Source organism: Macaca mulatta, chromosome 5 (assembly GCF_049350105.2).
Source record: "Macaca mulatta isolate MMU2019108-1 chromosome 5, T2T-MMU8v2.0, whole genome shotgun sequence".
Taxonomy (NCBI): Eukaryota; Metazoa; Chordata; class Mammalia; order Primates; family Cercopithecidae; genus Macaca; species Macaca mulatta.
This window is the reverse complement of record NC_133410.1, coordinates 91,874,252-91,886,834: the sequence shown is the minus strand read 5'-3', so window position 1 is coordinate 91,886,834 and position 12,583 is coordinate 91,874,252.

Here is a 12,583-nt window from a genome sequence, read left to right as displayed (position 1 = left end):
TACATCTGTATTTCGTGGATCTCTTTGCTAGCCTTATTTCTGTGGAATCTGACAACAGATATTTCGGATCCCTTTGAAGACTATAGGGCCAAAGGAAATATCCTCCGATAACTAAGAGAAAGAAGCTTTCTGAGAAACTTCTTTGTGTTCTGTGAAATCATCTCACAGAGTTACAGTTTTCCCTCAAGAAGCCTTTCGCTAAGACAGTTCTTGTGGAATTGGCAAAGTGATATTTGGAAGCCCATAGAGGGCTATGGTGAAAAAGGAAATATCCTCAGATGAAAGCTGGAAAGAAGGTTTCTGAGAAACTGCTTGGTGTTCTGTTAATTCATCTCACAGAGTTACATCTGTATTTCGTGGATCTCTTTGCTAGCCTTATTTCTGTGGAATCTGAAAACAGATATTTCGGATCCCTTTGTAGACTATAGGGCCAAAAGAAATATCCTCCGATAACAAAGAGAAAGAAGCTTTGTGAGAAATTTCTTTGTGTTCTATGTAATCATCTCACAGAGTTACAGCTTTCCCCTCAAGAAGCCTTTCGCTAAGACAGTTCTTGTGGAATTGGCAAAGTGATATTTGGAAGCCCATAGAGGGCTATGGTGAAAAAGGAAATATCCTCAGATGAAATATGGAAAGAAGCTTTCTGAGAAAATGCTTAGTGTTCTGTTAATTCATCTCACAGAGTTACATCTGTATTTCATGGATCACCTGGCTACCCTTATTTCTGTGGAATCTGAGAACAGATATTTCGGATCCCTTTGAATACTATAGGGCCAAAGGAAATATCCTCCGATAACTAAGAGAAAGAAGCTTTCTGAGAAACCTCTTTGTGTTCTGTGAAATCATCTCACAGAGTTACAGCTTTCCCCTCAAGATGCCTTTCGCTAAGACAGTTCTTGTGGAATTGGCAAAGTGATATTTGGAAGCCCATAGAGAGCTATGGTGAAAAAGGAAATATCCTCCGATGAAATCTGGAAAGAAGCTTTCTGAGAAACTGCTTAGTGTTCTGTTAATTCATCTCACAGAGTTACATCTATATTTCGTGGATCTCTTTGCTAGCCTTATTTCTGTGGAATCTGAGAACAGATATTTCGGATCCCTTTGAAGACTATAGGGCCAAAGGAAATATCCTCCGATAACAAAGAGAAAGAAGCTTTCTGAGAAACTTCTTTGTGTTCTGTGAAATCATCTCACAGAGTTACAGCTTTCCCCTCAAGAAGCCTTTCGCTAAGACAGTTCTTGTGGAATTGGCAAAGTGATATTTGGAAGCCCATAGAGGGCTATGTTGAAAAAGGAAATATCCTCCGATGAAATCTGGAAAGAAGCTTTCTGAGAAACTGCTTAGTGTTCTGTTAATTCATCTCACAGAGTTACATCTATATTTCGTGGATCTCTTTGCTAGCCTTATTTCTGTGGAATCTGAGAACAGATATTTCGGATCCCTTTGATGACTATAGGGCCAAAGGAAATATCCTCCGAAAACTAAGAGAAAGAAGCTTTCTGAGAAACTTCTTGGTGTTCTGTGAAATGAGCTCACAGAGTTACAGCTTTCCCCTCAAGAAGCCTTTCGCTAAGACAGTTCTTGTGGAATTGGCAAAGTGATATTTGGAAGCCCATAGAGGGCTATGGTGAAAAAGGAAATATCCTCCGATGAAATCTGGAAAGAAGCTTTCTGAGAAACTGCTTAGTGTTCTGTTAATTCATCTCACAGAGTTACATCTATATTTTGTGGATCTCTTTGCTCGCCTTATTTCTGTGGAATCTGAGAACAGATATTTCGGATCCCTTTGAAGACTATAGGGCCAAAGGAAATATCCTCCGATAACAAAGAGAAAGAAGCTTTCTGAGAAACTTCTTTGTGTTCTGTGAAATGAGCTCACCGAGTTACAGCTTTCCCCTCAAGAAGCCTTTCGCTAAGACAGTTCTTGTGGAATTGGCAAATTGATATTTGGAAGCCCATAGAGGGCTATGGTGAAAAAGGAAATATCCTCAGATGAAATCTGGAAAGAAGCTTTCTGAGAAACTGCTTAGTGTTCTGTTAATTCATCTCACAGAGTTACATCTGTATTTTGTGGATCTCTTTGCTTGCCTTATTTCTGTGGCATCTGAGAACAGATATTTCGGATCCCTTTGAAGACTATAGGGCCAAAAGAAATATCCTCCGATAACAAAGAGAAAGAAGCTTTGTGAGAAATTTCTTTGTGTTCTATGTAATCATCTCACAGAGTTACAGCTTTCCCCTCAAGAAGCCTTTCGCTAAGACAGTTCTTGTGGAATTGGCAAAGTGATATTTGGAAGCCCATAGAGGGCTATGGTGAAAAAGGAAATATCCTCAGATGAAATATGGAAAGAAGCTTTCTGAGAAAATGCTTAGTGTTCTGTTAATTCACCTCACAGAGTTACATCTGTATTTCATGGATCACCTGGCTACCCTTATTTCTGTGGAATCTGAGAACAGATATTTCGGATCCCTTTGAAGACTATAGGGCCAAAGGAAATATCCTCCGATAACTAAGAGAAAGAAGCTTTCTGAGAAACTTCTTTGTGTTCTGTGAAATCATCTCACAGAGGTACAGTTTTCCCTCAGGAAGCCTTTCGCTAAGACATTTCTTGAGGAATTGGCAAAGTGATATTTGGAAGCCCATAGAGGGCTATGGTGAAAAAGGAAATATCCTCATATGAAATCTGGAAAGAAGCTTTCTGAGAAACTGCTTAGTGTTCTGTTAATTCATCTCACAGAGTTACTTCTATATTTCGTGGATCTCTTTGCTAGGCTTATTTCTGTGGAATCTGAGAACAGATATTTCGGATCCCTTTGAAGACAATAGGGCCAAAGGAAATATCCTCCGATAACTAAGAGAAAGAAGCTTTCTGAGAAACTTCTTTGTGTTCTGTGAAATCATCTCACAGAGTTACAGCTTTCCCCTCAAGAAGCCTTTCGCTAAGACAGTTCTTGTGGAATTGGCAAAGTGATATTTGGAAGCCCCTAGAGGGCTATGGTGAAAAAGGAAATATCCTCAGATGAAATCTGGAAAGAAGCTTTCTGAGAAACTGCTTAGTGTTCTGTTATTTCATCTCACAGTGTTACATCTGTATTTTGTGGATCACTTGGCTAGCCTTATTTCTGTGGAATCTGAGAACAGATATTTCGGATCCCTTTGAAGACTATAGGGCCAAAGGAAATATCCTCCGATAACTAAGAGAAAGAAGCTTTCTGAGAAACTTCTTTGTGTTCTGTGAAATCATCTCACAGAGTTACAGCTTTCCCCTCAAGAAGCCTTTCGCTAAGACAGTTCTTGTGGAATTGGCCAAGTGATATTTGGAAGCCCATAGATGGCTATGGTGAAAAAGGAAATATCCTCAGATGAAATCTGGGGAGAAGCTTTCTGAGAAACTGCTTAGTGTTCTGTTATTTCATCTCACAGTGTTACATCTGTATTTTGTGGATCACTTGGCTAGCCTTATTTCTGTGGAATCTGAGAACAGATATTTCGGATCCCTTTGAAGACTATAGGGCCAAAGGAAATACCCTCCCATAACTAAGAGAAAGAAGCTTTCTGAGAAACTTCTTTGTGTTCTGTGAAATCATCTCACAGAGTTACAGCTTTCACCTCAAGAAGCCTTTCGCTAAGACAGTCCTTGTGGAATTGGCAAAGTGATATTTGGAAGCCCATAGAGGGCTATGGTGAAAAAGGAAATATACTCAGATGAAATCTGGAAAGAAGCTTTCTGAGAAACTGCTTAGTGTTCTGTTAATTCATCTCACAGAGTTACATCTGTATTTCGTGCATCTCTTTGCTAGACTTATTTCTGTGGAATCTGAAAACAGATATTTCGGATCCCTTTGAAGACTATAGGGCCAAAGGAAATATCCTCTTATAACTAAGAGAAAGAAGCTTTCTGAGAATCTTCTTTGTGTTCTGTGAAATCATCTCACAGAGTTACAGCTTTCACCTCAAGAAGCCTTTCGCTAAGACAGTTCTTGTGGAATTGGCCAAGTGATATTTGGAAGCCCATAGAGGGCTATGGTGAAAAAGGAAATATCCTCCGATGAAATCTGGAAAGAAGCTTTCTGAGAAACTGCTTAGTGTTCTGTTAATTCATCTCACAGAGTTACATCTATATTTCGGGGATCTCTTTGCTAGCCTTATTTCTGTGGAATCTGAGAACAGATATTTCGGATCCCTTTGAAGACTATAGGGCCAAAGGAAATATCCTCCGATAACAAAGTGAAAGAAGCTTTGTGAGAAATTTCTTTGTGTTCTATGTAACCATCTCACAGAGTTACAGCTTTCCCCTCAAGAAGCCTTTCGCTAAGACAGTTCTTGTGGAATTGGCAAAGTGATATTTGGAAGCCCATAGAGGGCTATGGTGAAAAAGGAAATATCCTCCGATGAAATCTGGAAAGAAGCTTTCTGAGAAACTGCTCAGTGTTCTCTTAATTCATCTCACAGAGTTACATCTGTATTTCGTGGATCTCTTTGCTAGGCTTATTTCTGTGGAATCTGAGAACAGATATTTCGGATCCCTTTGAAGACTATAGGGCCAAAGGAAATATCCTCCGATAACAAAGAAAAAGAAGCTTTCTGAGAAACTTCTTTGTGTTCTGTGAAATCATCTCAGAGAGTTACAGCTTTACCCTCAAGAAGCCTTTCGCTAAGACAGTTCTTGTGGAATTGGCAAAGTGATATTTGGAAGCCCTTAGAGGACTATGGTGAAAAAGGAAATATCCTCTGATGAAATCTGGAAAGAAGCTTTCTGAGAAACTGCTTAGTGTTCTGTTAATTCATCTCACAGAGTTACATCTGTATTTCATGGATCTCTTTGCTAGCCTTATTTCTGTGGAATCTGAGAACAGATATTTTGGATCCCTTTGAAGACTATAGGGCCAAAGGAAATATCCTCCGATAACTAAGAGAAAGAAGCTTTCTGAGAAACTTCTTTGTGATCTATGAAATCATCTCACAGAGTTACAGCTTTTCCCTCAAGAAGCCTTTCGCTAAGACAGTCCTTGTGGAATTGGCAAAGTGATATTTGGAAGCCCATAGAGGGCTATGGTGAAAAAGGATATATCCTCAGATGAAATCTGGAAAGAAGCTTTCTGAGAAACTGCTCTGTGATGTGTGACTTCCACTCACAGAGTTACATCTGTATTTCGTTGATCTCTTTGCTAGCCTTATTTCTGTGGAATCTGAGAACAGATATTTCGGATCCCTTTGAAGACTATAGGGCCAAAGGAAATATCCTCCGATAACTAAGAGAAAGAAGCTTTCTGAGAAACCTCTTTGTGTTCTGTGAAATCATCTCACAGAGTTACAGCTTTCCCCTCAAGAAGCCTTTCGCTAAGACAGTTCTTGTGGAATTGGCAAAGTGATATTTGGAAGCCCGTAGAGGGCTATGGTGAAAAAGGAAATATCCACCGATGAAATCTGGAAAGAAGCTTTCTGAGAAACTGCTTAGTGTTCTGTTAATTCATCTCACAGAGTTACTTCTATATTTCGTGGATCTCTTTGCTAGCCTTATTTCTGTGGAATCTGAGAACAGATATTTCGGATCCCTTTGAAGACTATAGGGCCAAAGGAAATATCCTCCGATAACAAAGAGAAAGAAGCTTTCTGAGAAACTTCTTTGTGTTCTGTGAAATCATCTCACAGAGTTACAGCTTTCCCCTCAAGAAGCCTTTCGCTAGACAGTTCTTCTGGAATTGGCAAAGTGATATTTGGAAGCCCATAGAGGGCTATGGTGAAAAAGGAAATATCCTCCGATGAAATCTGGAAAGAAGCTTTTTGAGAAACTGCTTAATGTTCTGTTAATTCATCTCACAGAGTTACATCTATATTTCGGTGAACTCTTTGCTAGCCTTATTTCTGTAGAATCTGAGAACAGATATTTCGGATCCCTTTGAAGACTATTGGGCCAAAGGAAATATCCTCCGATAACTAAGAGAAAGAAGCTTTCTGAGAAACTTCTTTGTGTTCTGTGAAATCATCTCACAGAGTTACAGCTTTCCCATCAAGAAGCCTTTCGCTAAGACAGTTCTTGTGGAATTGGCCAAGTGATATTTGGAAGCCCATAGAGGGCTATGGTGAAAAAGGAAATATCCTCCGATGAAATCTGGAAAGAAGCTTTCTGAGAAACTGCTTAGTGTTCTGTTAATTCATCTCACAGAGTTACATCTATATTTCGGGGATCTCTTTGCTAGCCTTATTTCTGTGGAATCTGAGAACAGATATTTCGGATCCCTTTGAAGACTATAGGGCCAAAGGAAATATCCTCCGAAAACTAAGAGAAAGAAGGTTTCTGAGAAACGTCTTTTTGTTCTGTGAAATGAGCTCACAGAGTTACAGCTTTCCCCTCAAGAAGCCTTTCGCTAAGACAGTTCTTGTAGAATTGGCAAAGTGATATTTGGAAGCCCATAGAGGGCTATGGTGAAAAAGGAAATATCCTCAGATGAAATCTGGAAAGAAGCTTTCTGAGAAACTGCTTAGTGTTCTGTTAATTCATCTCACAGAGTTACATCTGTATTTCGTGGATCTCTTTGCTAGCCTTATTTCTGTGGAATATGAGAACAGACATTTCGGATCCCATTGAAGACTATAGGGCCAAAGGAAATATCCTCCGATAACAAAGAGAAAGAAGCTTTGTGAGAAATTTCTTTGTGTTCTATGTAATCATCACACAGAGTTACAGCATTCCCCTCAAGAAGCCTTTCGCTAAGACAGTTCTTGTGGAATTGGCAAAGTGATATTTGGAAGCCCATAGAGGGCTATGGTGAAAAAGGAAATATCCTCAGATGAAATCTGGAAAGAAGCTTTTTGAGAAACTGCTTAGTGTTCTGTTAATTCATCTCACGGAGTTACATCTGTATTTCGTGGATCACTTGGCTAGCCTTATATCTGTGGAATCTGAGAACAGATATTTCGGATCCCTTTGAAGACTATAGGGCCAAAGGAAATATCCTCCGATAACTAAGAGAAAGAAGCTTTCTGAGAAACTTCTTTGTGTTCTGTGAAATCGTTTCACAGAGTTACAGCTTTCCCCTCAAGAAGCCTTTCGCTAAGACAGTTCTTGTGGAATTGGCAAAGTGATATTTGGAAGCCCATACAGGGCTATGGAGAAAAAGGAAATATCCTCAGATGAAATCTGGAAAGAAGCTTTCTGAGAAACTGCTCAGTGTTCTGTTAATTCATCTCACAGAGTTACATCTGTATTTCGTGGATCTCTTTGCTAGGCTTATTTCTGTGGAATCTGAGAACAGATATTTCGGATCCCTTTGAAGACTATAGGGCCAAAGGAAATATCCTCCGATAACAAAGAAAAAGAAGCTTTCTGAGAAACTTCTTTGTGTTCTGTGAAATCATCTCATAGAGATACAGCATTCCCCTCAAGAAGCCTTTCGCTAAGACAGTTCTTGTGGAATTGGCAAAGTGATATTTGGAAGCCCATAGAGGGCTATGGTGAAAAAGGAAATATCCTCCGATGAAAACTGGAAAGAAGCTTTCTGAGAAACTGCTTAGTGTTCTGTTAATTCATCTCAAAGAGTTACATCTGTATTTCGTGGATCTCTTTGCTAGCCTTATTTCTGTGTAATCTGAGAACAGATATTTCGGATCCCTTTGAAGACTGTAGGGCCAAAGGAAATATCCTCCAATAACTAAGAGAAAGAAGCTTTCTGAGAAACTTCTTTGTGTTCTGTGAAATCATCTCACAGAGTTACAGCTTTCCCCTCAAGAAGCCTTTCGCTAAGACAGTTCTTGTGGAATTGGCAAAGTGATATTTGGAAGCCAATGGAGGGCTATGGTGAAAAAGGAAATACCCTCCGATGAAATCTGGAAAGAAGCTTTCTGAGAAACTGCTTAGTGTTCTGTTAATTCATCTCACAGAGTTACATCTATATTTCGTGGATCTCTTTGCTAGCCTTATTTCTGTGGAATCTGAGAACAGATATTTCGGATCTCTTTGAAGACTATAGGGCCAAAGGAAATATCCTCCGAAAACTAAGAGAAAGAAGCTTTCTGAGAAACTTCTTTGTGTTCTGAGAAATGAGCTCACAGAGTTACAGCTTTCCCCTGAAGAAGCCATTCGCTAAGACAGTTCTTGTGGAATTGGCAAAGTGATATTTGGAAGCCCATAGAGGGCTATGGTGAAAAAGGAAATATCCTCAGATGAAAGCTGGAAAGAAGCTTTCTGAGAAACTTCTTTGTGTTCTGTGAAATCATCTCACAGAGTTACAGTTTTCCCTCAAGAAGCCTTTCGCTAAGACAGTTCTTGTGGAATTGGCAAAGTGATATTTGGAAGCCCATAGAGGGCTATGGTGAAAAAGGAAATATCCTCAGATGAAAGCTGGAAAGAAGCTTTCTGAGAAACTGCTTAGTGTTCTGTTAATTCATCTCACAGAGTTACATCTGTATTTCGTGGATCTCTTTGCTAGGCTTATTTCTGTGGAATCTGAGAACAGATATTTCGGATCCCTTTGAAGACTATAGGGCCAAAGGAAATATCCTCCGATAACTAAGAGAAAGAAGCTTTCTGAGAAACTTCTTTGTGTTCTGTGAAATGAGCTAACAGAGTTACAGCTTTCCCCTCAAAAAGCCTTTCGCTAAGACAGTTCTTGTGGAATTGGCAAAGTGATATTTGGAAGCCCCTAGAGGGCTATGGTGAAAAAGGAAATATCCTCAGATGAAATCTGGAAAGAAGCCTTCTGAGAAACTGCTTAGTGTTCTGTTATTTCATCTCACAGTGTTACATCTGTATTTTGTGGATCACTTGGCTAGCCTGATTTCTGTGGAATCTGAGAACAGATATTTCGGATCCCTTTGAAGGCTATAGGGCCAAAGGAAATATCCTAGGATAACTAAGAGAAAGAAGCTTTCTGAGAAACTTCTTTGTGTTCTGTGAAATCATCTCACAGAGTTACAGCTTTCCCCTCAAGAAGCCTTTCGCTAAGACAGTTCCTGTGGAATTGGCCAAGTGATATTTGGAAGCCCATAGAGGGCTATGGTGAAAAAGGAAATATCCTCAGATGAAATCTGGAAAGAAGCTTTCTGAGAAACTGCTTAGTGTTCTGTTAATTCAGCTCACAGTGTTACATCTATATTTTGGGGATCTCTTTGCTAGCCTTATTTCTGTGGAATCTGAGAACAGATATTTCGGATCCCTTTGAAGACTATAGGGCCAAAGGAAATATCCTCCGATAACAAAGAGAAAGAAGCTTTGTGAGAAATTTCTTTGTGTTCTATGTAATCATCTCACAGAGTTACAGCTGTCCCCTCAAGAAGCCTTTGGCTAAGACAGTTCTTGTGGAATTCGCAAAGTGATATTTGGAAGCCCATAGAGGGCTATGGTGAAAAAGGAAATATCCTCCGATGAAATCTGGAAAGAACCTTTCTGAAAAACTGCTTAGTGTTCTGTTAATTCATCTCACAGAGTTACATCTGTATTTCGTGGATCACTTGGCTAGCCTTATTTCTGTGGAATCTGAGAACAGATATTTCGGATCCCTTTGAAGACTATAGGGCCAAAGGAAATATCCTCCGATAACTAAGAGAAAGAAGCTTTCTGAGAAACTTCTTTGTGTTCTGTGAAATCATCTCACAGAGTTACAGCTTTCCCCTCAAGAAGCTTTTCGCTAAGACAGTTCTAGTGGAATTGGCAAAGTGATATTTCGAAGCCCATAGAGGTCTATGGTGAAAAAGGAAATATCTTCAGATGAAATCTGGAAAGAAGCTTTCTGAGAAACTGCTCAGTGTTCTGTTAATTCATCTCACAGAGTTACATCTGTATTTCGTGGATCTCTTTGCTAGCCTTATTTCTGTGGAATCTGAGAACAGATATTTCGGATCCCTTTGAAGACTATAGGGCCAAAGGAAATATCCTCCGAAAACTAAGAGAAAGAAGCTTTCTGAGAAACTTCTTTGTGTTCTGTGAAATCATCTCAGAGAGTTACAGCTATCCCCTCAAGAAGCCTTTCGCTAAGACAGTTCTTGTGTAATTGGCAAAGTGATATGTGGAAGCCCATAGAGGACTATGGTGAAAAAGGAAATATCCTCAGATGAAATCTGGAAAGAAGCTTTCTGAGAAACTGATTAGTGTTCTGTTAATTCATCTCACAGAGTTACATCTGTATTTCATGGATCTCTTTGCTAGCCTTATTTCTGTGGAATCTGAGAACAGATATTTCGGATCCCTTTGAAGACCATAGGTCCAAAGGAAATATCCTCCGATAACTAAGAAAAAGAAGCTTTCTGAGAAACTTCTTTGTGGTCTATGAAATCATCTCACAGAGTTACAGCTTTCTCCTCAAGAAGCCTTTCGCTAAGACAGTTCTTGTGGAATTGGCAAAGTGATATTTGGAAGCCCATAGAGGGCTATGTTGAAAAAGGATATATCCTCAGATGAAATCTGGAAAGAAGCTTTCTGAGAAACTGCTCTGTGATGTGTGACTTCCACTCAAAAGTTACATCTGTATTTCGTTGATCTCTTTGCTATCCTTATTTCTGTGGAATCTGAGAACAGATATTTTGGATCCCTTTGAACACTATAGGGCCAAAGGAAATATCCTCCGATAACTAAGAGAAAGAAGCTTTCTGAGAAACCTCTTTGTGTTTTGTTAAATCATCTCACAGAGTTTCAGCTTTCCCCTCAAGATGCCTTTCGCTAAGACAGTTCTTGTGGAATTGGCAAAGTGATATTTGGAAGCCCATAGAGAGCTATGGTGAAAAAGGAAATATCCTCCGATGAAATCTGGAAAGAAGCTTTCTGAGAAACTGCTTAGTGTTCTGTTAATTCATCTCACAGAGTTACTTCTATATTTCGTGGATCTCTTTGCTAGCATTATTTCTGTGGAATCTGAGAACAGATATTTCGGATCCTTTTGAAGACTATAGGGCCATAGTAAATATCCTCCGATAACAAAGAGAAAGAAGCTTTCTGAGAAACCTCTTTGTGTTCTGTGAAATCATCTCATAGAGTTACAGCTTTCCCCTGAAGAAGCCTTTCGCTAAGACAGTTCTTGTGGAATTGGCAAAGTGATATTTGGAAGCCCATAGAGGGCTATGGTGAAAAAGGAAATATCCTCCGATGAAATCTGGAAAGAAGCTTTCTGAGAAACTGCTTAGTGTTCTGTTAATTCATCTCACAGAGTTACATCTATATTTTGTGGATCTCTTTGCTCACCTTATTTCTGTGGAATCTGAGAACAGATATTTCGGATCCCTTTAAAGACTATAGGGCCAAAGGAAATATCCTCCGATAACAAAGAGAAAGAAGCTTCCTGAGAAACTTCTTTGTGTTCTGTGAAATGAGCTCACAGACTTACAGCTTTCCCCTCAAGAAGCCTTTCGCTAAGACAGTTCTTGTGGAATTGGCAAATTGATATTTGGAAGCCCATAGAGGGCTATGGTGAAAAAGGAAATATCCTCAGATGAAATCTGGAAAGAAGCTTTCTGAGAAACTGCTTAGTGTTCTGTTAATTCATCTCACAGAGTTACATCTGTATTTCGTGGATCTCTTTGCTAGCCTTATTTCTGTGGCATCTGCGAACAGATATTTCGGATCCCTTTGAAGACTATAGGGCCAAAGGAAATATCCTCCGATAACAAAGAGAAAGAAGCTTTGTGAGAAATTTCTTTGTGTTCTATGTAATCATCTCACAGAGTTACAGCTTTCCCCTCAAGAAGCCTTTCGCTAAGACAGTTCTTGTGGAATTGGCAAAGTGATATTTGGTAGCCCATAGAGGGCTATGGTGAAAAAGGAAATATCCTCAGATGAAATCTGGAAAGAAGCTTTCCGAGAAAATGCTTAGTGTTCTGTTAATTCATCTCACAGAGTTACATCTGTATTTCGTGGATCACCTGGCTAGCCTTATTTCTGTGGAATTTGAGAACAGATATTTCGGATCCCTTTGAAGACTATAGGGCCAAAGGAAATATCCTCCGATAACTAAGAGAAAGAAGCTTTCTGAGAAACTTCTTTGTGTTCTGTGAAATCATCTCACAGAGTTACAGTTTTCCCTCAGGAAGCCTTTCGCTAAGACATTTCTTGAGGAATTGGCAAAGTGATATTTGGAAGCCCATAGAGGCCTATGGTGAAAAAGGAAATATCCTACGATGAAATCTGGAAAGAAGCTTTCTGAGAAACTGCTTAGTGTTCTGTTAATTCATCTCACAGAGTTACTTCTATATTTCGTGGATCTCTTTGCTAGGCTTATTTCTGTGGAATCTGAGAACAGATATTTCGGATCCCTTTGAAGACAATAGGGCCAAAGGAAATATCCTCCAATAACTAAGAGAAAGAAGCTTTCTGAGAAACTTCTTTGTGTTCTGTGAAATCATCTAACAGAGTTACAGCTTTCCCCTCAAGAAGCCTTTCGCTAAGACAGTTCTTGTGGAATTGGCAAAGTGATATTTGGAAGCCCATAGAGGGCTATGGTGAAAAAGGAAATATCCTCAGATGAAAGCTGGAAAGAAGCTTTCTGAGAAACTGCTTAGTGTTCTGTTAATTCATCTCACAGAGTTACATCTGTATTTCGTGGATCTCTTTGCTAGGCTTATTTCTGTGGAATCTGAGAACAGATATTTCGGAT